The sequence below is a fragment of the Sminthopsis crassicaudata genome, chromosome 6 (assembly GCF_048593235.1).
Source record: "Sminthopsis crassicaudata isolate SCR6 chromosome 6, ASM4859323v1, whole genome shotgun sequence".
Lineage (NCBI taxonomy): Eukaryota > Metazoa > Chordata > Mammalia > Dasyuromorphia > Dasyuridae > Sminthopsis > Sminthopsis crassicaudata.
In genome coordinates, this window is record NC_133622.1 from 249,579,984 (window position 1) to 249,605,815 (window position 25,832).

At 58.9% G+C, this 25,832-nt stretch overlaps 2 protein-coding genes across 2 annotated transcripts in view; one reads left to right on the forward strand and one right to left on the reverse strand.

The window, feature by feature from the left end:
• Positions 1-25,832, reverse strand: part of MACROD1 (mono-ADP ribosylhydrolase 1) — a 140,889-nt gene that overhangs the window by 25,292 nt on the left and 89,765 nt on the right.
• The window catches only part of FLRT1 (fibronectin leucine rich transmembrane protein 1), a 66,606-nt gene continuing 47,483 nt past the window's right edge, over positions 6,710-25,832 (forward strand). The window contains exon 1 of the mRNA XM_074273347.1: positions 6,710-7,020. The gene's annotated coding sequence lies outside the window, so the exon portion shown is untranslated. The remainder of the gene's footprint in view (positions 7,021-25,832) is intronic.

Consider the following 25,832-nt stretch of genomic DNA (forward strand, 5'->3'; position numbering starts at 1 on the left):
GGAGCTGGCCGTGTCATCTCGGAGCCAGACAGGACCGGTCCCCTCCGCAGGAAGGGCGCGAAGGGGCTGTGCACGACGGAGACGGGAGATTCCGTGGGGGCCGCCCAGCGGGCTCGCCCCATCGCCCGCCTGTCCTAGAGTCTCCGGGGCGAAATGGCCGGGGCAGCCACTCAATCCCACAATTCCTGAGAAGGAGACATCAGCTCGAAGGGACCCTGACCAGGGCTGACCCGGCCCGGCCCTCCCGGCCTCTCCGGGCCGTCCACCCTGCTCTGACTGGAAGTTCCCCGGACATCAGCCAGCTCACTTCCCCCTCCTCCACAGGAAGCCCCTCAGACACGGGAAGACAGCCACGCTGGGCCCCAGACACCTCTCTTCTCCAGGCCGCACCCCCTTCTTTCCGATGCGGGCCCCTGTCGCGAGCCCTGGCCCCCGATCCACGACGGCGCCAGTGCGGGGGTCTGCTTGAACACAGGAGAAGAGCTGGCGAAGGGCCCGAGAGAAGTTTCCGGACCGGTCGCCTATTTCATTAATTCATTCCAACAAATTACAAAAATCGATGCTAAATTAGAGGAAAGGATAAAGAGGAGGAGACGCTGCGATTAGAATGGCTGCTGCCGGCCCCGAGTGGGAAACGGATAAAAGACAAGACACGGACATGAACGAGCGTTATTCCCCACAGAATTCTCGTGTGTCAAACAATCACCGGGACATACAGGGCTCAATATTTACGTGGCGCTTTTAAGACTTACAGAGCGCTTCACTAATGTTATCTCAGTTATCTCACAGTCACCCTGTGAGAAGGAACCTGAGGCAGCCGGCGTCATCAGAGAGGAAAAAACCTGAGGCTGGACTTGAACTCAGGTCTTCCTGACCCCAAATCCAGGGCTCCGTCCGCTGTACCGCCTCCTGTGAAACCCACCCCAGTTAGCAGTCACATGATCAAGGAACCACAGAGAGACGGACAGAGACAGAGGGACGGAAACAAGAGACAGTAGCTAATGGCAACGGCTTTAGAAACTGAGACTCGATTTCACCTTTTAAGGAGGAGGATGGTGGAGGATAAGAAGCCACATTCCCTCACCAAACGTGGAGAACAATAATACAGGAGGAAACATCCCCGGAAAACTAGCTGCCAAAACAAAGCCAGATCGCACCCGAGAATATTTATAGATAAAACCGGAGAACCAGAGAAAAGGTGGGAAATGAAGCAGATCTGTCCACGTCCCTCCGGCACGCTCGCCTCCCTGGCAGCGGGATCACAACACTGGGACTCGGGCCCTGATGAGACCCCGGGGAGGCAGGCAGGGGGCGACGGAGGCGGGACGGCTGTCACAGCACATCAGGTCCACTGTCGGCGCCCGAGGCAGCATCCTCTGGAAAGGGCTGAGAGCTCCAGAAATTGTGATGAGCTAAAGCTGCGGTGGAAACTCCCAGGACAAAATTCAGTCATTGAGAAATATCAAGTGTCTTCTCTGGGCCAGATACTGCAACACAAAAGGAGGCAAAAGAGCGTCTGCTTTCAAGAAGCTTATAATCTTAGTGGGATAAATGTAAAGTCTCACCCTTGGGCTCAAAAAATCAATTGTGTAAGTGAAGTTGGGAGGGGCAGGATCCCTCGACAGCCTGCGGGGGAAAGCTCTCTGGGTGCTGCCCCAGAAGGAGGCGATGTGGAACCAGATGGAGATGTGGGGTGGAAGCCAAAACCCCTCAAGGGATGGCGGGCTGTGTCAGGAGAGGAAGCCCTCCAGGAATAAGGGGTCACGTTTCTGCGACTTCTCTTTTGGCTGATCCCGTCGGAGTACTGCCCGTAGTCCTGGGTGCTGGGTTTGAGAAGGACATCGGGCTGAACTGGACGGCGAACGGTGGCATATTCCAGCTCCGATCGTCCATGGTTGGGAACTTGGAAAAATCAAGTGCACGGATCAGTAACCAAGCGCTGACGGATCAATAGGAACCAAGCCACACTGGCAGGATATACACAAATGTACACACACACCTACACGCTTACACACCCGTATGTATACACACATATGCCCACGGACACTGCACACAGGGACATATGTTCATACACATTCATGTACACTCATCATCTACAATGCACACATGCACACACTGCACACACCTGTGCAAACACCACCATGCACATATTTTATACATACATACACTATGTACACCAGCATATCATAGCTACATAAATGCACACGCACACACATATGCACATACTCACATGAATTCATACATGATATACCCACACATGTGTGCCCACTTGCACATATATTTATCACACACATACATATTACATCTACACACAGGTACATATGCACAATACACCCAAAGAGAACCAAGGAGATGGCGAAAGACCCCATGTCTCCAGGCCCCCCGCCCAGCCCCTCCTCCAAGGCCCAGCGGACCTACACCCTTCCTGTGGGCCCACCCAGCCCCAAGCGCCCCCCCCCACATGATCTCCCACCATAATTATGGCTTGTTCTTTTGACAATCGGATCATGGCTCTCCCCTTGGTTGCTTCCTACTACTATTTAAATATGTGATTGTTATTTAAATGAGCACGCTGTCTGCAGTTTGCCGTGGATCTGGTGGATTCCATATCCTGCCTTTTCAAAGCTCAGCTGGGCTGGAGGTCCATCTGCTGAGGGCGCCTGCCCCTTGGGTAGCAGCCCCAAGGCTTCCTGGGCCCGGCCTGCCAGGTGCTGCCCAAGGTGCTGTCCATGGTACCCGGCCTGGCCCAGCTTTGGAATCCCAACGTCCTTCTGGGAAAGACCAAAGGCTGCAAGCCACAGAGGACCCAAGCCCCCTGGGAGCCACACGGCAGGTGGCCCAGCGGAGGCTGGGAGGCGGGAGCACGTGACCAAGGCTGATGCACGGGCAGGAGGCGTGGGGCCTTCTGAAGGTCACCAGGACCAGAGTGCCGGACTGCCGCTGGTCAGGGGGTGGAAGGCCTCGGCTGGGGAATTGGCCAAGGGGCCCAGGGGGGATGCTGAGAGATGCTCAGCTCGCAGGAGAGATGGGGGGGGAGGGGGGCGGGTGCCTCCCAAGAGCAGCCCAGGCCCACTGAGTCCCTGGGCTTGTTTTCTCTGCCATCCTCTAGGTCCCTGACACGGGCAGACCTGGGCTGCCCTTCAGGGGCGTTCCCCCGTGCCTCATTAAGGTCATGAAGGGAGGCTCTGTTTGGACGCCCCCCTCCGGTTTTCCAGCTTTCTCCCCATTTCCCATATCTGAATAGCTCTGCTGCTCTGTGAACGTGGAATCTGTTTCCGGGCCATTTCCCAAACTCCCATCCAGTGTCCACATCCCAGACCCCCTGCAGCCGCCGTCCCGTCCCCGGGGCCCTGTGTGACCCCGGTCCCTTGCTCCCCCGGGGCCTGGGGCCTAGGGCCTGGCTTCAGCCTTTCCCCAGAGGGAGAGGGTGTTTGAGGGGGGTGGGAGGATTTCCCAGGCTCTCCTCTCCTGTAAGGGGGACAGTGGCCAGAAAATGAGGGGAAGGGGCTCTAGAACGGGGAACGAGTGGGTTGCCGGAGAAACAGCAGGAGGGGATGCTGAGAAAAGCAGGAAAGTGTCCACGTGGCCCTCCTGATGTCTGGCGTCACCTCCAGGCCACTGATTACGGCCGCCCTGGGAGCTGGCGGAGCTGGCCCCCGTCACGTTCAAGGTCAAAGCCACAAGTCTCCAGGGTCATCTCTCCCGGCTCACCACTCAGCGAGCGTGTCTCGGCCCAGCCCTGGATGCAGACACGCTCCGAAGGGCGGGTGGTCCCCCAGGGGCTCGGCCCTCCTCCCCTCCCGTCTCCTTCAATGTGGGGGCGGCCCGGGGTGTGTGGACGGCTGAGATGGCGAGAGGCGGCTCACCTCTGAGGTGCCATTTTGTCAGGAAGCCTCCCAAGTACCCATCTCCAAAAACCTTCAGTGCTTCCCCACCGTCTGTGCAACGGACCCCCTCGTGCTCGGCATCCGAGACCCTGCGCGACATGACACCGGTCCGACTCTCCAGCTCTGTCTCGTCTCCTTGACTCACCCTACTCCGAATGCCCAGAACACCCTTCTGCCCCAGCTGGATCCCCACCCCAAGGGAAATGCTGCCTCCTCCAGGGAGACCCCCTGCTTCCCTAGTCAACAATGATGCCTTTCGGGCTCCCAAGTCAGCATTGCTCTTCTTCCGATACCCAAAGCATGTCATAGTGTCGACTACAGAGATCCTCGTTGGCATATTATTACCAGCTTCTGCCTCCTTTGCCCACCCTGCCTAAGTTCTAGTGGTTGGCATACAGCAAGTGATTAATAAATGCCTGTTGTAGGGCATTATGCAGGCAGACCTGAATTGGGGTTTTGTGGTAAGTTCTATAAAGACACAGTTATGTCTCATGTCTTATCTCTCTCCCACAGGCTAGCAGAGTGGCATACAGTAGGTGATTAATAAATGCCCATTGTATGGCGGGGGTATACCTGAATCAGGGTTTTGTGGTAAGTTCTATGAAGACACGATTATGTCTCATGTCTTATCTAAGGTCTGTACCTCCCCCAGGGTAGCAGAGAGAGAATACAGCAGGTGATTAATAAATGCCTGTCATATAGCATTATGTGGATGCACCTGAATCAGGGCTTTGGGGTGCCACTGTAGGCCATTTGAAGACTTTTGTAGGGAAGCCACACTAAAGGAAGCTGAGGAAGACGAGGGAGATTATCAGTAAAGGGAATGTCTCCGGGAGATTAAGTAAATCAGGGCCAGACAAAGAGAGCTGTCCAACAATAATGCTGGCTGCTTTGTGAGGGAGTGAGCTCCCTGTGACTGCAGGTCTTCTGCTACAGACTTGGAAAGGGCCTGCCAGGGCTGCTGCTGGAGGACTTCGTGCATGGGGAGGGGAGGGTGCCTGGGTGATTTCGGGGGCCCTTCGAGAGCTGCTGATTCTGAGAAGGGGAAAAAAGGACGAGGAAATAAGTCAGCGGCCGGAAGAAGCCGACTCCATCGCTGACAGACTGCCTGCGCCTCTGGGACAGGGGGAGGAGGGGGTGAGAGGCAGGACCCCCAGAGCAGGAGGGTGGCCCACACAAGGGGGTGTGAGGGTCTGTGGCAGCACCTCTGATTGCCCGCAGTCAGTGGGGGGAGCGGAGGGAACAATCTCACGCCATGCTCTGGCTCGTTGCAAAACCCTCTACTGAGGCAGAGGAGCAGACATGACTCCGTCTCTTCTTCCTCGCCACCCCTGACTCTGCCACAAGAAGCCACAGAGGTAGAAAGAAGGCCAAAGTGCAGATCTGGTCCCAGTTTCCAGCACAACTTCACCCAAAAACCCCATTTCAATCAGCATAAATTAAGCACCAACTGTGTACACGGTACTCTTTAACTAGTTGGGGTCCAATCTAGCTAGCAGGAAAGGTATGGGGAACACTGGCCCTATGGGCAAAGTCATTTGAAAGCCTCTCAGTGCCTCAGTTTCCTCGTGTGTCAAGTGGGGGGCGAGGCTGCTGCTCCCACCAAGCTGGAGGCTTACTGTGAGGAAATGACACATTCCCGGGGATATTGCTGTCATTCAGCCATTTTCGGTCAAGTCCGGCTCTCCATGTCCCCGTTTGGGATCTTCTTGGCAAAGCTACTGGCATCTTCTTCTCCAGCTCATTTTCCAGATGAGGAAACTGAGGCACAATGAGACAACAGACCTGCCCAAGGTCACACAACTAATGTCTGAGGCAGATTCGAAAACTCGTGACCCTGGCCCAAGGCTCTGTGGGCTGCACCCCGGCTGCCCGTAGGCTGGGTGGGGGGCAATTCAGTGGCGTCCTGCCAGCCTCAGCTCTCTGCCCTTGGTCATCCAGGGGAAGGGGAGGGGAGTAATAATAACAACAACAATAACTGGCCACAGAAAGGACAGGTCTGCAAAGCACTTTTCAGACAATGTCTCAGGTGACAGAAGCAGAAGGGACCTTGGAGATCCTTTAGTGCAAAGCGACCATTTGGACAGAATCGGAAACTGAGGCCGGAGGCGGAGGCCGGACTCCAGGCAAGGAGACGCGTGCTCTGGGCCGCCGCGGCTCTCGGCCAAGCCCTTTCTCCTGTGTGGGACTCGGTTTCCTCATCTGTAAAATGTCGGGACCGCAGGCTCCCCACCGAGTCCGAATCGCGGGACCCCCTCTTTTTGTTGGCTGGAGCCTGGGGGTGACTTGGCTAAGGTAACACGGCTGGGGGGTGGGGCGGGGAGGGCGGCCCCCCATCCTCCCAGCCCGCTGGCCCGCTGCCCGGGGGCCCCGGTGCCGCCGCCGCCTCCCCCCTCCGGTCCGGGCCCTGCTCCTTCCCGCGGTCCAATCTGCCATCTTAGCTGGGAGGAGCGGAGCCGAGCGTGGGCGTGGGGCGCCCCCCTCGCTTCCCGGCAGGGGACGCGGCTGTCGGGGTCCCCGCGCGGCCGCGTTTGGGGGCGTCCTCGGCCCCGCGTGCCCGCGCCGCCGCCGCCCCCTCTCTCCGGCGGCCCGAGGAGCCCGGCCAAGGCCAAGGCCGCCCCGCTACCGATCCCCAGCGGCCTGCGCGCGCTAGCGCAGCCTCCCTCCCGGCCTGGCTCGGCGCCTGCTCCTTGGGCTGGGGGAGGGAGGGGGAGGGGGCGGAGGAGGCAAGGCAGGGGAGGGCCGGGCTTTTTCCCCTCCCTCCTCTCCCTCTCCCCTCTCTCCCCGCTGTCTCGCGCACACCCAGAGCCACAGAGCGCGCGCCCACGTCCCGGCCGGCCGCAGCTCGCCGTTCGCTCCGGCCAGGCGTCATGCCCAGCGGCAGCGGGTGATGCGCCGCCGCTGCCCAGGGCTGCTCCCCGGCGCCCCCCGGCCCTGCCAGCCTCCGCGCAGCCCTTCGCCCAGCGTCCTCCGGCGGGGGGGCCGCCCGCTCCCCGGCGCGCCCACCCTCCGCGCCCCCGCCCGGCCCGGGCTCGCTTACCTGGAGAGCCCGCCGAGCGCAGCCCGAAAGCCTAGGATGACAAACTTTCCGGAGGAGGGCTGACGCCCGCCGCCGCCGCCCGCAAGCCTGCAGGTAAGCTGGGCCGGCCCGGGGCGCCGCAGGGCCGGGCCGGGGGGCCGGGAGTGTGGGGGCGCGCGGGGAGCGGGCTCGGGCTCCCCTCCGAGAGCCGGCCGGCAGCGGGGCCGCCACACCTGGGGTCTGGCCCGGGCCCCGAGCGGGCGGCGCGGGCTCCCGGGGCCGGGGAGGGTGGCTGCGCGCTGGGACGCAGCCCTCGCCTTCCCTCGGCTGACTTTGTGCGGCGGGTGTGAGTGTGTGAGTGTGAGTGTGAGTGTGTGTGTGCGCGCGGGGGGGGGGGGGGGGGGCGGCAAACAGCGCGCAGGAGGCGGGCTTGGGGTGCAGAGGGGACCCCGGCTCCGGCGTGCTAACGCAGCGCGAGGGGAGCCTGGCGGGGTCGGGGGGAGCGGCGGCCGGAGGGAGCAGCCTTGGCCGCGAGCTGGGACGGATTATTGCGCCATTTGGGGCGGGGGAGGGGGCTTCGTCCTGGCGCCGCCGGCGGAGGGGGGGGCCGCCGGGAGCGGGAGCCCAAAGGGGCGGCTCCGGCGCGGCGGAGAGGGGAGACACGGAGCCCCGGCGGCCCGAGGGTCGGGAGGGGCGCGGGCAGCACTCCGCCTCCCGCCCCAGCCTGCTAAGTTCTCCCCGCTAACTCCCGGCTCGGGCCTGGGGACCTGGGGGGGGGCATTTCCCGGGGCCACCTGGCTCGGGGCGGGCGCTCGAGGCCCGGTCTCTGCCCGAGGCCACGGCCGGGCGCGCCCCCCCCTCCCGTCTGGAGGAGACACGGGGGCCGGAGCCCCTCCGGGTCCTGGGGCCGCACCGAAGGCAAGCCGCGTCCCGGGCTGAGCCCGTGGGCCCCTCGGATGCAACACATCCACAGACACACAGTCACTCACACACACACACACACACACACTCACACACTCACACACAGTCACTCACACACACACACACACACACTCACACACACACACACACACACACACACACACTCACACACACACACACACACACACACACACACACACACACACACACACACACTCACACACACACTCACCACCACCCGCTAGCAGACAGGTCAGAGTGGGAGGGAGAAGCCACGGGATCCCGCCCAGGCTCGGGGCTCCATCGGGAGAGGAGAGTGCTCCCTCCCGGGAGCACCGACAGCTCGGATTCTGCTGGGGGGGGGGTAAGAGGAGAGAGACAGGGAGAAGCAGTAAGGAGGGAGGGAGAGAGAAAGGAGGGAGAGAAGAGGGGGAGAAGAGGGGAAGAGGGAGAGGAGAGCAGAAAGAGGAGGAAGGAAAGAAGGGGGAGAGAGAGGAGGAAGGAGGAGAAAAGGACAGGAGGAGATGGAGAGGGAGAGGGCGAGGGAAGTAGGGAGGGAGAGAAGGAGGAGGAAGATGGAGAGAGATGAGAGAGCGAGGGAAGGAAAGAGAGAGAGAGAGAGGGAGGGAGGGAGGGCTCCAGCGCCTGCCAGGCCAGAGTGGCTTTCAGATCTGCGAATGCCTATTTCCGACCAGTGGGATGAATCACAGCTGGAGAGCAGGGGGTTATTTATAAAAAGGATTAAAAGGAGAGAAAAAAGGGGAGCCTCCAGCTTGTCTGCCCGGCCCTGGCCCCGCCCCCACCCCAGCCCCTGTTGATGCAGGTGGGCTTGCAGGTGGCTGGGCCGGTGGGGGGGGGGAAACCAGAGGGAAGAAGGGCAGGGACACTGGAGCTGAAGGACTGTCTACACTGGCTGTTCACACCTCTGGGGTTTGGGGCAAGGCACTTGGCCTCTCAGGACTCAGTTTCCTCATCTGTAAAAAAAGCAAGAGGGTAAACATGACTGGGTCCTTTCCAGCGCTCATTCTGCCTCCTCTCTCCGAGAAGAGGAAGCAGGGATGAGCTAGCCCAAAAGCCCCCGGGTGGCCCCGGGCACTGGGGACCCAAAGCTCGGCCTCCCCAGCCCAGGAGAGGCCTGAGGCCGGGCGCCTGGGGGGAGCTCTCACGGCTCATCTCATATTTAAGGGCCCGGGGTTGCAGACACTTCCGATTCCCGGAGCCTCACAACCCCCTGGCAAGGAGGCAGTTTCCCGACCCAGGACAGAGGAGGCAACAGGTGCCTCGAGCAGGGTCTCCCACCGCTAATTAGTGTCAACGGCAGAAAATGGCTCCCGGTTTTTCCACCTTCCCGAGCAGCTTCTCAGAAAAGGGCAGGGCCTTCCTCCCGAGGCAGGGGATTCAGGTGGCAGAGAAGAGCATTCTGGGACAAGGATTCCCCAGGAGCCCTGGAAGGCTGGGGCCTGAGGCGGGGAGGGGGAAGGCAGCTGGAAAGGGCTGGGGGAGGAAGGAGCAGGCAGGTGCCCCCCGAGCTGTGGTTCTGGGGAAAGTTGCCAAGTTGAAATCCTAAGGGGGGCCGGGATGACTCCCATTTAGCCTTGCAGATGGCTCCAAAGCTGGGGGGAGGGGCTCCTTTCTGAGGAGGGGTGTCGGGGGAGGGGGGCAGAAGCGGCTCTCGGGGAGGCCGGGGAGTCCCGCTCGGTCCCACAGAGGTGAAGCGGGGCCCTGGGAGCGAGCGCGGCCTGCGTGTGGCTGTCTGCGGGAGCCGGAGGAGGTGCATCTGCTCCTGTGGAGACTCGGAGGGAGGCGGAAGCCGCGGCCTCCATCCCATAAATCAGCCCAGAGCCCTCCTCCCTCCGGATCGATGCATGATTGAGTTACTGGGACGGCAGCTGGCGGGAGTTTTGGAGGGGATGCTGGGTGCTCCTCGGCGGGAAGGCAGCAGAGGGGCCCTGGCCAGAAGGGCGGGGAGCTGCTCGGGGGCGTGGGGGGAGCCCCCCCCAGCAGGGCCCGGCTCTGGGCTGGCTCCCCCTGCTCTATTTTCTAGTGGAAATAGCGGCTCCGGCTCCCGCTGGCCCAGGGAGCCTCGGCGAGGCTGCCACATCACCTGTCATTTTGTTCTTTCTCCTTGGGTGACTGGTTTGGTGCTTCCAAACACCGCTTAAAATAAAAATTGGCTGGAGCTGCAGCCCCGCTCCCGGGGACGCGGGGTGCGGGGAGAAAGGCGGCGGAAAGGGCTCCTGGAGAGCAGCCAGGCGGCGAGGGGGGCGGGGGCGGCGGGGAGTGACCCCCAGCCCCCGGCCGAGGGACGGGAGGGGGCCTTCCCACCCGGGCAGGAGAGCCATCAGCTGTGGCCGCTCTGCCCGTCTGCTGGCTCCCGAGCAAATGGAACCGCTCAGATGGGGACAGGGAGGGAGCCACAGGCTGTGGGAGGGGGAGGGCAGGGACATTGCAGTGACTTTGCTGTTTGCCTGGGAAACTAAGGGGTATTGCCACACACACACACACACACACACACACGCACACACACGCTCTCCTCTGTCTCTGCTCTGTCTCTGCATCTGTCTCTGTCTCTCTCTTTGTCTCTCTCTGTCTCTGTCTCTCTCTCTTTGTCTCTCTCTGTCTCTGTCTCTATTTCTCTCTATCTCTTTGTCTCTGTCTCTCTCTCCCTCTCCTTCCCTCTCTCTCTGCTATGTACCCGGAAAACTCTACAAACTTATCCCCCATAGGAAGGTACAAATATAGTTATTTGATGGTACCAAGGCATGTATGCGTGCACGCACACACGCACACACACGCACATACATGCACACATGCATGCACACACACGCACGCGTGCACATGCACACACACGCACACATGCACATGCACACACGCGCGCACACGCACACACGCACACGCACACACGCGTGCACACGCACATACACACGCACACACGCGTGCATACACACGCACACACATGCACACACGCACATGCACACACATGCACACACACGCACACACATACACACACGCGCACACACATACACGCGCGCACACACATGCACACACGCACGCACACACATGCACACACACGCACACACACACGCGCACACACATGCACACACACCCACCCTTGCACTCACACTCACACTCAGGCTTTCCAAAAAAAGCTCCATCAGCTCAAGCCCAAACCCCCGGAGCTCACGGCCGGGACCCGCCTTTGGGCCGGGCTCCCACATAGGGCCCCTCCTGGGGGAAGGAAGCCTCCCTCGGCCCCCAGAGTCAGAGGCAGCCTGGGTTCAGCTGGCTCGGGCCTGCAGCCGCGCGCCAGGCCCTCCTCCCAGGCACTAATGGAACGGGTCCCCCTTGGGTCCACCTTCATCTCCGTGTGCCCCAGGGGGCCAGAAGCAAAGGATCCTGGACTGTGGCTGAGCGCCGCTCCTCCAGGAACCCCCCTCCCCTTCCCTGCAAGCTTCTGATGTCGCGCCTCCCTTTTCTTCCCAGAGCTCAGAACCTGCCAGACACATCTCCGCACGCTGTGAACGGGGGCAGCGTGGCAGGGAATCAGGAAGCCTGGGTTCGTGTGGGGCCTGCCCCTCGCTCAGGCCAGGGCAGCGCGTCCAGGCTCTGCTCCGGGGCGCCAGCGTGGCCACCCTGTGGCCCTCACGCCCGGGCCAGCGCCGCCCTCCATCGTCAGAGGCCGAGTCAGCCTCCGGGCCCTGGGGCCTCGGTCTCTCAGCCCCTCCCCAGGTCCGTTTTCCTCGCGCTAGGATCCCGGCTCACCCGGGCGCTCCTCCACCTCGGGGCTCCGGTTTCCCGTCTGCATACTGAGGGCTTGGCCTGAGTGGGTGCCCCCGGCCCCCATCTATTCCCTGATTCCCACAGAGCGGGCTTATGTGGCGCCGTCCCTGGAGCCGGGAGCAGGGTGGGGGGGACGGACCACCCGACCAGTTACCGCCTGTCAGGGCTCCCCTCCAAGCCGGAGAGAAAGGTGCCAGCTGGGAGCCCTCTCTGCCTGAATACGCCTAGTTAAATCCGTGGAGGTTTCTGGGAAAGAGACTTAGGGTCTTTGCATGCAGAATCGGTACAGAGGAGGGCGGGCCAAGAGAGGAACACCCAGGAGGAAGTGCAAGGGAAGGGGGCAGGGGCACGGATGAGTGACAGGCTCAGACACACTGCTGAGGGAGGGGCGGGAGGAGGGGACATGGCGGCCACCGGGCCCCTCACGTCCTCACGGCCCTGGGCCTTGGGTTCAGGACCAACAGGACACTTCCTCTTGACAGCCACGCTGCATCCCCCCTCGTCCCCATGCTCTCCAGGGCCGGGCAGGGAGGGCTGGGGCCCTGCAAGTCAGCAGCTCTCGGGGTCAAGGCTAATAATGACCAAGTACAGACAGGATCCCCCAGAAATGGTGGGCACGGCCTCCCTCCCAGACCGAGGAGTTGCGGAGGTGCGGCCCTCCTGGCTTGGCCCGGGCAAGGGACGTGGGGAAGACTGGGCCGGCTCGGGGCACCCAATTTTTAGGCCGGACACCGACCAGCTAGAGCGTGTCCAGAGGAGGGCAATGAGTGCGGGGAAGTGGCGGTCACGGTATATACCAAAGGCGGTGGGTGTGCTCAGGCTGGATTGGAAGCGGGTGAGCAGGCCAACGTCTTCAGCCCGGTCCCCGAGGCCAGAACAAGAGGCGACGGGCACCCTTCGGCGGCTGTGGGGCGAGCTTTCCCGAGCGGTTCGGCGCCCAAAGCCGCCTCTGGGCCCAGCCCTTTCCCCAGAGACGCAGCCGGACATTTTTATTTGGGGTGCGAGAGGTGCCCGGGCGGGCCCCCGAGACTCACTTCCCAAGTATCTGGCCGGGCACCAGGTGCCCCGAACCTTAGCAGCGTTACCGCCTTTTGGGCCACAACTGCCGGGCAACTGGACTCCATGATTTATGTGAGAGAGAGCATGACTTCTGGGGGGCAGTTCGGCACGTGCCCAATGGGCAAAATCTGGCCAGTCTCCACCCCGTGTGCCCTGGGGCAAGCCTCGGTTTCCCCATCCGTAAAACGAGCAGGGCTGTGCGAGGCTCTGGAGCCCGGCCCCCCCCGTGCTGGGACTCTGTGTGTGTGTTTACCGCGGGCTTCGCCAGAGCAGCAGCTGGGCTGGAGGCTCAAGGGGGCTGATGTAACCCGGCGCCATCATTGGATCACTCCGTCCAGGTTGGGCCGCTGCTCTGCCCGGCCTCGTTGTTCCCCTCCCCGCCCTCCTCTCCCCAGAGCGCGGCCGGCCTGGGCAGAATGAAGGGGGGCCCGCGGAGCCCCCAGGGACGGGCAGCCAGCCCCCTTCCGGCCCGGCGGGGCCCACGCCCGCAGGAAGGACCCGGGCAGGGGTCTCTTCCAGCTCCTGCCAGCCGGGGCAGCCCGGGGAGCTCTGGGAGGCTGGGAGCAGCGGGGGCCCCCAGGTCAGGAAGCTCTTCTTTCCTAAGGCCGGGGACTGGAGAGTGGGCGGGGGGAAATGGGACCCCAGGGAAGAGAGCGGGGCGCTATCATGGGACTCCAGGTGCCCTCAGCCCATCGGGCCTGAGCATCAGGAAACTGAGTCTCAGAGTGAAATTGAAGAGGGGACCCCAAAACTCTTCAGAACTTTGGGTCCCCTCTTCAAAATGCCTTCTCCCTGCCCCTCAGCCGAGAGATGAATCCAGGTCAGCCTGCTGGCTGACCACCGCGCCATCCTGCCCCCTTGGGGAATTCTAAGGACCGGCAAAGGCCCCTCCCCGACCTCAGCAAGGTCACCGGGCCAGCGGCCGCCTGTCCAAAGTGCGGCGGTCCCCTCCCCCCGTGTCTGTGGACCCACATTCTGACCTATGAGCCCCCCCGCCCGAGGCGGCCCCAGTAATGGGGAACACATCAGGATTCGTGAAACGCTGCACGTCTCTCATCTCATCCGATCACCACAAGCTTCTCATCGGCTCGGCCCCACGCTGAGTCCCATTTCATGGCCGAGGAAACCGAGTCAAAGGGGGGCTGAGCGTCCAGGGCCACAGGTCGCACCTGGGTCCGGCAGGATTCGCACTCAGGTCTCCTCAGGGCCGGCCCGGAGCGCTCCAGCCTGGTCCCCGGGCCGCTGACCCCTGCCCGGCCGGCAGCTGCTCCGGCCTCTGAGAGTGGGGCCGAGGCAGCCGCCCTGGGCTGTTCTGGGGCCCGTCCCTGGATCTCACTGGAAGTGGGGTCACCGGGCCGAACCCCGCCATTCTGCCTCCGAGGCTTCTAAGAATCGGCTCGGTGGTGTTTCCCCTCCCCCCTCTGCCTGAATTAATCTCTGGCACCAGATCGCACCAGATTTAGCCAACTGCAAAAAGGGGGGGCGGGGGCCTTTGGAGAGGCATTTATCTCCCGCGGCAAATTACTCTTGTCAGGAGCTTCCCGGGAGCTTGCAGCCCCTCCCCCAGCCGGCCCGGGACCTGGGGGGGCAGGGGCCGAGGGGCAGCGTCCCCGCGAAGCTGGGGCCCAGAGAGCCTGCGCAGCAGGGGGAGCCCCCGCCCCCAAAGGAGGTGCCGGGCTTGCTTCCTGTTTGGCACAAGAGTAAACTGAGGCAGGAAGGAAATGCTAGTAAGTGCCTGGGGCAGAGTGAGATCCCCGGCCTCCCCGGCCCTCTCTGGCCACGGAGCGCTCCTCTGCCAGCCTCCCGGGGCCTGCCCGCCTCACCTCAGTTCCTGCCGGGTGCCCGGGGCCCTCACTCTGTAAATCCGGACAAGGCACTGCCACGGGGTTCCGGGGGAGGACTGCTTCATCCCTGGCACACAGCAGGTGCTTACTAAATGCACATGGATCTATGAGTGCTGGGACATCTGTCCCCTGAGGGCTGAGCGGGAAGGGGAGGCAGGAAAGAGAGCCAAAGGGGGCCGCTCTGGGGGTCTGTGGGCCTCTGGGCTTCACCTCTGACCCCTGGAGAGGGCGTCAGGGGGCGCTGCTGGGCCTGGCCTGAGTCTGTTCCCACCCTGGCGGGGGGCTGGGGAGGAAGCACCACTCGGTCCATTTACGCCGGGCGGTGTTTGGGAGGCGCCTCGCCCGCGCCGTCGGGGGCTCGGAGCTGCAGGGACGGATCCCGGGACCGGCTGCGCCCGCACCCACCCTGCACCTGCGGCCCAGCCTCCCCACTTGCCTGTTTTGCTTGTCTCTGGCTGCATTGATTTTGTTTCAGCAGAAGCATTCTGACGGGTCCCATCGCACCTGCCCCCTTCACCTCTGGCGACCCCCCCCACGTGGCTGAGCATGCTCCCCGAGACCCCGGTTTGGGGGAGCTCCCTGCGTCCCCCCAGCGAAGGCCCTGATCTACTGAGGTCACACGGACTGTCCGGCCCGAGCCTGTGCCCCCCCACACACACCTGGGCCCGGCCTTGCCTCCCGGAGCCCCCCCTCGGCCGCCCTCACGCCTCCCAGTCTGAGTGTTTCTGATTCATGCTTAGCCCGCGCCGCTGGAGGGGAGATGACAGGTACATGGATGAGCACAAGGAAGAGCGTGACGGGGACATGGAGCGGGAGGAGAGCTGAGGAGGAGGGGGGGAGGAGGAGGGAAGGAGGAGGGAGGAGGAAGGGGAAGGAGGAGAAGGGAGGAGGAGGAGGAGGGGGAGGAAGGGGAGGAGGGGGAAAGGAAGGAGGGGGAGGAGGAGGAGGAAGGGAAGGAGGGGGGAGGAAGAGGAGGAGGAAGGGAAGGAGGAGAAGGGAGGAGGAGGAGGGGGGGAGGAAGGGGAGGAGGGGGAAAGGAAGGAGGGGGAGGAGGAGGAGGAAGGGAAGGAGGGGGGAGGAGGAGGAGGAGGAAGGGAAGGAGGGGGTTCCAAAGATGGAGGGCTCTGGCAGGGGGACACGTGGGATGGGACCCAGGTGCGGTCCCAGATGGCCTGGAGCTAGGACAGGGTCCCGGACTCCTGCTGTGGCCTCAGAGCCCCACCCCGGGATCCAGGGGAGCTCACCGGGGTTGGTGCGCCCTGGGGGACGCAGCTGTGGCCAGCGGCCAGCTTCCCAGACGGGGGGGAGCTAAGAAGAAAAGCTAAGCCCCCCCATTTCTGGCCCCGATCCGGCCGAGGCCTCAGGCAGGTGCGTGGGGGACTCCGGGCCCAGGCCGGGCCCAATCACCAGCGAGGAGGTGTGAGGTCCGGGTCAGCGCCCTGGATGCCTTAGAATCAGCCGGAGTCAGGATAAGCTAAAGTCCCTGCTCTTTAGCAGTAGAAGTGCAGGGGCTGGACGCAGGATCTCCGCGGCCTCTCCTCCTCCTCCCGCCCAGAAGGGACCCCGGCTGGTCTCCCTGCTCCCCCCAGTCCCTCCCATAATTCTCTGTATACACCAAAGGAATGGGCCAGCACAGGAGAGTGGGAAGGGCCATTTTCCAGCATATTCTAATAGAGTATTGTCCAATGGGTAATTAGCCTCAGGTGCTCGGACCTCAGTGCATTGATTCAAGAGTTTCAGCCCTTTACAAGGAGGACAGGAATAATACCCATTTCACAGATGGGGGACTGAGCCAAACTCCGATTTCTTGCCTCCGAGTCTCCCGTGGTGAGCTGTACGAGAGCCCATGGGAGGGGCAGGCTCCGCTTCTTTTCATTTAACGCTCGGCGTCTTTGGGGGGAGAAATGCGGGCCGGCAGGAGGGAGCCAGGGGCGGGTTCTGCCTTCCTGTGTCTGGGGTCTGTGTGAAACGCCCGTGAGCCCAGACCCCGGGGAAGGAGCCCCTCCTCCATCTGGCCTCGAGCCGGCGCGTGCCGCGTGCGTGCTTCCCACGTGCCCTGCGCCGCCCTAAAGAGCCGACACAAAGAACCCGGGCAAGGCCTGCCCCAGCGGGCTCGATGTGGACTCGGTATGAGGGGCTGTGCGGCCGGGCTCAGCGCCGGGTCCTGCCAGAAGCCAGTGGTTCTAGAGGGGGTGCTGGAGACAGAGATGGGGAGTCCGAGGGGATGCTGGAGGGCTGATGCAGCTCAGCTGGGGTGCGAGGAGGGGGCCGGAGGACCCGGGCCGGAGGACCCGGGCCGGTGACCTGCGTGCTGGGCTGCGGCTCCGACGTATGAGCCCCAGGAGCGTCGTCTTCCCGAATGGGGGGGAGCTCCTGGGGCAGAGAACCTTGCGTTGGTATCAGTGCCCTCAGTGGTTAGTGCAGGACCTGATACACACTAAATGCATAGCAGCTCTATCATCCACTCTCCCTCTCTCTATAGTCCATCATTCATCCCTAGTATTATCTCTCCATTTATCCCTCCATTTACCCATTACCTTTCTCTATAATCTGGCACTCACCTATCTCCATCATCTATCTCTATTATTTATCAACCACCCTATTATCTATCTTTCCATTTGTCCATCATTTTACCCATCTATCATCTCAGTCGTCTATCATGTATTTTCCCTCTCTATCACCTATGTCTGTTACCTATCAAGCATCCATTCATCTATTATTTATCTATTAATTTGTCCCGACATTTAGCCATCTGTCATCTATTGATCCATCTTTCTCATCTATCACTGACATTTATTGTCTAGCCGTCCATCTATCCAGCCATCAAGCTATCGTTTCTCTGTCTCCATCCTATGTCTGGGATCTGTGTGACTAGGAAATGCTGTCTATCATTTGTCGCAATCAATCTATCTGTCTCTATCAATCTATCATTTATCTATCTCCATCAGTCATCTGTCTACCATTTATCCATCTATGATTTATCTGTATCATTTATCCATCTATCATTTATGTATCATTTATCCATCTATCATTTATCTCTATCATTTATCCATCCATCATTTGTCTGTATCATTTATCCGTCTATCATTTATCCGTCTATCATTTATCTGTATCATTTATCCATTTATCATTTATCTATCATTTATCCATCCATCATTTGTCTGTATCATTTATCCGTCTATCATTTATCCGTCTATCATTTATCTATCATTTATCTGTATCATTTATCCATCTATCATTTACCCATCTATCATTTAGCTATTATTTATTCAGCTATCATTTATCCGTCTATCATTTATCTGTATCATTTATCTGTCTATCATTCATCTGTATCATTTATCTGTCTATCATTTATCCATCTATCATTTATCATTTATCTATCATTTATCCGTCTATCATTTATCTATCATTTATCTGTATCATTTATCCATCTATCATTTACCCATCTATCATTTAGCTATTATTTATTCAGCTATCATTTATCCGTCTATCATTCATCTGTATCATTTATCTGTCTATCATTCATCTGTATCATTTATCTGTCTATCATTTATCTGTATCATTTATCTGTCTATCATTTATCCATCTATCATTTATCATTTATCTATCATTTATCCGTCTATCATTTATCTATCATTTATCTGTATCATTTATCCATCTATCATTTACCCATCTATCATTTAGCTATTATTTATTCAGCTATCATTTATCCGTCTATCATTCATCTGTATCATTTATCTGTCTATCATTCATCTGTATCATTTATCCGTCTATCATTTATCTGTATCATTTATCTGTCTATCATTCATCTGTATCATTTATCTGTCTATCATTTATCCATCTATCATTTATCATTTATCTACCATTTATCCGTCTATCATTTATCTATCATTTATCTGTATCATTTATCCATCTATCATTTATCCATCTATCATTTATCTGTCATTTATCCATCTATCATTTATCCGTCTATCATTTATCTGTATCATTTATCCCTCTATCATTTATTTATCATTTATCTATCATTTATCCATCTATCATTCATCTGTATCATTTATCTGTCTATCATTTATCCATCTATCATTTATCTGTCATTTATCCATCTATCATTTATCTGTCTATCATTCATCTGTATCATTTATCTGTCTATCATTCATCTGTATCATTTATCTGTCTATCATTTATCCATCTATCATTTATCATTTATCTACCATTTATCCGTCTATCATTTATATATCATTTATCTGTATCATTTATCCATCTATCATTTACCCATCTATCATTTAGCTATTATTTAGTCAGCTATCATTTATCTGTCTATCATTCATCTGTATCATTTATCTATCATTTATCCATCTATCATTTAGCTATCATTTATCCATCTATCATTTATCTGTCATTTATCCATCTATCATTTATCTGGATCATTTATCTGTCTATCATTCATCTGGATCATTTATCTGTCTACATTTATCCATCTATCATTTATCTATCATTTATCCATCTATAATTTATCCGTCTATCATTTATCTATCATTTATCTGTCTATCATTTATCCATCTATCATTTATTTATCTATCATTTATCCATCTATCATTTATCTATCATTTATCTGTCTATCATTTATCTATCATTTATCCATCTATCATTTATCTGTCTATCATTTATCCATCTATCATTTATCTATCATTTATCTGTCTATCATTTATCTATCATTTATCCATCTATCATTTATCTATCATTTATCTGTCTATCATTTATCCATCTATCATTTATCTATCATTTATCCATCTATCATTTATTTATCTATCATTTATCCATCTATCATTTATCTATCATTTATCCGTCTATCATTTATTTATCTATCATTTATCCATCTATCATTTATCTATCTATCATTTATCCATCTATCATTTATTTATCTATCATTTATCCATCTATCATTTATCTATCTATCATTTATCCATCTATCATTTATTTATCTATCATTTATCCATCTATCATTTATCTATCATTTATCTGTCTAAATCCTATGTCTAGGGTCTGTGCAACTCTAGGAAATGCTATCTGTCTATCACTTATCTATCTATCTGTCTATCATTTGTCTCGATCAATCTGTCTACCATTTATCTGTCTCAATCTATCATTTGTGTCTCCCTCTGTCATCGCTATATCTGCCTGATGAAGTCCCATTTCTGGCACATGCTCCCACAAGTTCAGGGAGCAGGGATCGGAAAGGGGCCTCAGAGCTCAAGGATCATGGGGGTTTTGTGGACCATTAAAGCCCCGCTCGTCACTCGTTCTTTAGAGCACGACATCCACGTCCCGGCCACTCCAATCTATGGTGAATCAAATCCGTCCCATCCGGAGAATACTCGGTTCCCCCCAAGGCTTTTGTACTTACAAAGCCATATACCCTTTACCATAGGGAAGCTAACCCTAAATGCCCCCACCCCGTGGAGCTGTCCAGTCCTGGGGCATGCTACCGCTTGATGGCTGCCAGCTATTACTGCTGGCCCGACTGTGGGCAAGGCTGGCACCCCTCATTCTCTAGCCTTGAAATCCTATGGGGAGAACCAAGACTTCTCCCTTCCCCACCCATTCCCACGGCCGGTCCAGGACCCTGTGCCCGCAGAGAGGGTCCGTGCCAGGGGCTGGCAGGGACTCTCCATGGCTGGATTCCGCAGGGTACTTGGGTGCTGACCAGCTTTGGGTGAGCGCACCGTGCCAGGCCTGCCACGCTCGAGCTTCGCCGCCATCAGCTCAGCTGCAGACGGCCCTGGGGCCATTATCCGTGGTCCACGCCTGACTGATGGTCTCTACCTGGGCCTGGCACAAAGTCAAAGGCAGAAAGGGAGAGTGCCGAGCCTGGCCCGCTCCTGGAGTGGCTCCCGGCGGCCGCCTCCGATCACTTACCAGGACGTCAGGCCGTTTCCTGAAAACATTCAGGCAGCTTTTGATGGATGGTGTCCTTGGCAGGACACCAGGAGGAGCTGGGGGGCTCGGGTGGGGGAAGGGAGCAGCCCGAGGGGTCTCTGTGGAGGATCCTGCCCGCGCTTCCCTCCTAGGCCGGGTTCCAAAGTCCCCCCAATTTCCAGAGCCTAGGAGGGAAAACTGTACCCCATGACTGATAAATGGGGACACAGACACACCCTGTCCCCCAATTCTGCCAGGGAGAGACGGAGCCAGGAGCCCGATTCAGGGCACAGAAACACCTGGAGAAATGTTTGGGGGCGGGCCCGAGGGCGGCCCATGTACCTTACTGACCCCCCGGGATTGAGAAAAGGTGGGGGTGTGCTCAGTTTGGAGGGACTGTGCCAAATGAATGGAAGGACGAGAGTCCCACGGGATGGGCAGGCAGGGGTGAGGGGCGATTGTAACCCTGGAGGGAACACCCGCCTCAGTGAGATCCCGTCCCTGCTGGAGACGGGCTGGGCCGGGGAGACAGCACCAGACACCCCCTGGACAGCAAGAGCAGACTGAGGTGACAGCCTCCGGGCCCGGCACGAGGAAGGGACACTGGACTCCAGAGCGAGACAGTCATGGACCCATTTTCTGGCCGTCTCCCTAGACTGCCTGAGGGACAGCGGGGCTAGGACTGAAGGGAAGAGTGGGGGCCAGACCCTGGGCCTGGGCCATCTTTGAGGGCACAAGGGCAATGGGAGAGCCTTCGGGGGCAGGGCCCTCTGGCTTCCCCCTGCTGCTAATTAGATTGAACTGACTCCCAAGAAGCTTTTGCAGGAGGGGAAACTGAGGCACATAAGTCCGCAAGGGCCCAGACAGAAATCAGGCCGCGGCCTTTGTGACTAAAGTCCAGTATGCGACCCAACTTATCCCAGCTCTGCCAGACGTGTCCCGTCACCCTTGGGGCTGTAACAGTGGAGATGATTAATGATAATGATTAGCATTTACATGGCATGAGGTCTGAAAGCGCTTTACAAACATTTACAAATAACGGGGAGGGAGGGTGGGCAACTGCTCCATTTTACAGATCAGGAAACTGAGGCCGGGAGAGGCTTTGAGTGAGATACATGTCTGAGACAGGATTCATACTCAAGTCTCTCTGCCTCCCCTCCCCTGCACCCCCAGGCTATCATCTACACTGGCCCCCTATGGCTGCTCTAGTGCGGAGTCTGGTCCTGGGCACTCTGGGCCAGGAAAGGGAGGGGGCTTCGGGGCATCCCCGGCCGGAGAGGAAGAGAGGGGGAGGGCTTGGCCAGATCTGCAGCTCCCTGCTGCCAGGCCCCAGATCCGGGGGGCGTCTTCGCCCCCACTCTGCCCTCCAGGTCCATTTCACAGAGGAGGCCCGAGGTGAGCCTCCTTAGGAGGCTGCGGCAGGAACCAAACGCCAAGCTCAATGGCTGCCTCCCTGTGGGGGTGCTCGCCCAGCGCCATGAAAGGAGCACAGCTGCCGTCCCCCAGGAACAAAGATGACCTTTGGGCCGGATGCTCTCTGGCTAGATCTGAGCGGGCTTTGTTCCTGTGTGGCCCTCGCTCCTGTGAACACTACACAGGGGCTCCTGGGGTCCCAAGTGTAGGCCTTGGGCCTGCCTCAGGACCCCTGAGTGGGGGAGACCTCTGCAGGACAGCCCCCCCAGCTGCCTCCCTCCCTGGAGGGCTGCACCCCCTCTCCTGGCCTCCACAGGACAGTCTCCTCCCCCCAGCTGCCTTCCCTCGGGGGGCCCGCGGAAGCCTCACACAGACCGGGCTTGTGAGGGGCGCCGGCTTCTGAAGGAAGCCCTGGTTCTCCTGCCTGGAAGAGCTCAAAGCTCCCTTTGTGAGGGCCCAGATTTCCACTCCCTGGGGGGCTGCCAGACAGAGGGCAGCCTTTGAGCCGCCTTGACCCAGGGGCCGGGGCCGGGGGTGTGTGGCCCGCAGGGTCCCTCATAAAGACTCCCTGTGTGCTGCCGGGCCCTGCGGCCTGACCTGGTCTGGGCCCGGGGCTGGGGAGCCCTGCTGATGTCCTTCCCCCTCTGCCCTCATGGAGCGGGCAGAGCCCCAGAGCCTGGGAGCAAGATGGGGGTGTTGGGGCAGGGAGCACGAGGAGGCCGGAGGGCAGGACCGGCTTCCCAGCCTCAGAGCTGAGAAGGGCAAGCAGGGCGTGGCCGGGGATGGGGGGCAGACGGACACTGGCATCCCAAGCACGCGGCAGGTGACCGGAGCACGGGCTGGAGAACGGCTCTTCGGGAGCCCCGGTCCCAAGGCCGAGCAGGACCGCTTCCTTATCTGGGAAGTGGACTCCAGCCTGGGGAACGTCGGGTCCGAAAGTCCGATCGGAGGTCTCGAGGGCCCCCCAACAACCCATCTACCATCCTAAAGCAATTGGGAAGCCCGGCCCCAGCTCCACTGTCACCCCAACTCTGGAAAAGTGAAAATAGTCACGGAAATGCCAGGAAACCGGAACCGAGGAGGGGAGCTCCAGTCCCGCCTCCTCGGGCCTCCGTTTCCCCATCTGCCAAGTGAAGGGATTGGGCGAGGCAGCCTCGGGGTCCTGTCCCCCCCACATGGTGCAACCTCATTCACACCCCGCTGAGGGAAGCGGGGCTCCCCACCCCCCCAACCCCAGCCCGCTTCCACAGGGGGAGCCCGGGGCCAGGCCAGGCGGGGGGAGCCCGCAGCGAGGAGCCCAGCCAGCGGGACTGCAGTCCCTGTAAAAGCTCGGCAGCAATGACCCCAACCAGAGACCACGAGAATGAATTGACGGAATTATAAATAATTAACGAGATTAATATTAATAACAAGCGTTCCCAGGAAAATGATGATGACAGCAATTATCCCCGCTTCCCCTGCGGGTTTCACCCACGCTCCCCAGGCCCTCTGCAAACGAGCAGGCCCCAGACAAGAACCGATGCCATCGACCGGTCGTTCACAGAGCCAGCTGGGCCCTGGGGGCGGCCAGAGGGGCGCGATCTCTGCCCGCGAGGAGCTTCCGCCCTCACAGAAGGGCCCAGACACAGAGGGGGACGAGCCACCTGCCGCGGGCCAGCCCCGAGCTCCAGGACAGGCGCGAGGGCTGGGAAAGGACAGGCTTCTCCGCATGCGGGCTTCTGGGGGCTCCGAGTGCCAAGGGAGCAACTCACACCTGCTCCTCCAGCTGGTTGTTGGGGCGGGCCTTCAGCTTCCAAGAGAGCCAATGGCACCATCCGGACTGAGGATGCTCTTGGACCTACGGCACCACTTGGACCTACAGCACCATTTGGACCAATGGCACCATTTGGACCTACGGCACCACTTGGACCAATGGCACCACTTGGACCTACGGCACCACTTGGACCAATGGCACCACTTGGACCTACGGCACCACTTGGACCCACGGCACCACTTGGACCAATGGCACCACTTGGACCCATGGCACCACTTGGACCTACGGCACCACTTGGACCCACGGCACCACTTGGACCCATGGCACCACTTGGACCCATGGCACCACTTGGACCTACGGCACCACTTGGACCAATGGCACCACTTGGACCTACGGCACCACTTGGACCAATGGCACCACTTGGACCAATGGCACCACTTGGACCAATGGCACCACTTGGACCTACGGCACCACTTGGACCCATGGCACCACTTGGACCTACGGCACCACTTGGACCAATGGCACCACTTGGACCAATGGCACCACTTGGACCAATGGCACCACTTGGACCTACGGCACCACTTGGACCCATGGCACCACTTGGACCAATGGCACCACTTGGACCTACGGCACCACTTGGACCTACGGCACCACTTGGACCAATGGCACCACTTGGACCCATGGCACCACTTGGACCAATGGCACCACTTGGACCTACGGTACCACTTGGACCTACGGCACCACTTGGACCTACGGCACCACTTGGACCTACGGCACCACTTGGACCAATGGCACCACTTGGACCAATGGCACCACTTGGACCAATGGTACCACTTGGACCTACGGCACCACTTGGACCAATGGCACCACTTGGACATACGGCACCACTTGGACCAATGGCACCACTTGGACCCATGGCACCACTTGGACCCACGGCACCACTTGGACCCATGGCACCACTTGGACATACGGCACCACTTGGACCAATGGCACCACTTGGACCAATGCCACCACTTGGACCTACGGCACCACTTGGACCTACGGCACCACTTGGACCAATGGCACCACTTGGACCAATGGCACCACTTGGACCAATGGCACCACTTGGATCTACGGCACCACTTGGACCTACGGCACCACTTGGACCAATGGCACCACTTGGACCTACGGCACCACTTGGACCTACGGCACCACTTGGACCTACGGCACCACTTGGACCTACGGCACCACTTGGACCAATGGCACCACTTGGACCTACGGCACCACTTGGACATACGGCACCACTTGGACCTACGGCACCACTTGGACATACGGCACCACTTGGACCTACGGCACCACTTGGACATACGGCACCACTTGGATCTACGGCACCACTTGGACCAACGGCACCACTTGGACCAACGGCACCACTTGGACCAATGGCACCACTTGGACCAATGGCACCACTTGGACCTACAGTACCACTTGGACCTACGGCACCACTTGGACCCATGGCACCACTTGGACCTACGGCACCACTTTTTGTGTGAAGTGGACTTGGCGAGGCAGAGTTGCGCACTATAATGGGGGTAATGGGGAGCCACTAAAATGACTGAGGAGAGGGAGGGCGCGGTCCCGCTCACTTGCGGAGTTGTTTTTGGCAGCTGTGCGGGGCAGCGGTGGGAGGCGGGCGGCCCCCGATCCCTGCCTTCGTTGGGGCAGGATGCTGCGGAGGTTTTCGCTCTGGCTGACCGTAAGGCACCCTGGACAGGGAAGCCGGGAAGCGGGGCAGACCCGGGGGCAGACAGCGAGATCGTCTTCGGCCACGTTGGGGCTGCCCCGCACAGCCGGCGCGGTGTCCACCGGGCGCTGAGTGATCCGGGGACCGATTCTCTGGACATGAACAAACCGGCTCCGCGGATCAGGCGCCGCCAGGACAGAGGCGGCCCGCGGGCCCGGGAGGTCTGGTGAGATCCTGGGTTGGACTGAGTGAGAAAAGGGATAAACCTCAAAGCAGAACCGGAAGTCCCCAGTCCTAGGGCATCGAGCCTCTGCGTTACCATAACAACCAGAGAGCCGAGGGGATGAAGGGATGGGAGGGGTCTGGCTGGAAGGCCAGAGCAGAGGCCGGCCCATAGAGTCTGATGCAGGAGGGAGCTTAAGAACAGCCACGGGTCCAGTGATGAAGAGATCATTATTAGGTTCCATGGAATGATGGAGCAGGGAGCCAGCCCACAAAAGGTGCAGGGGGGAGAGGGGGA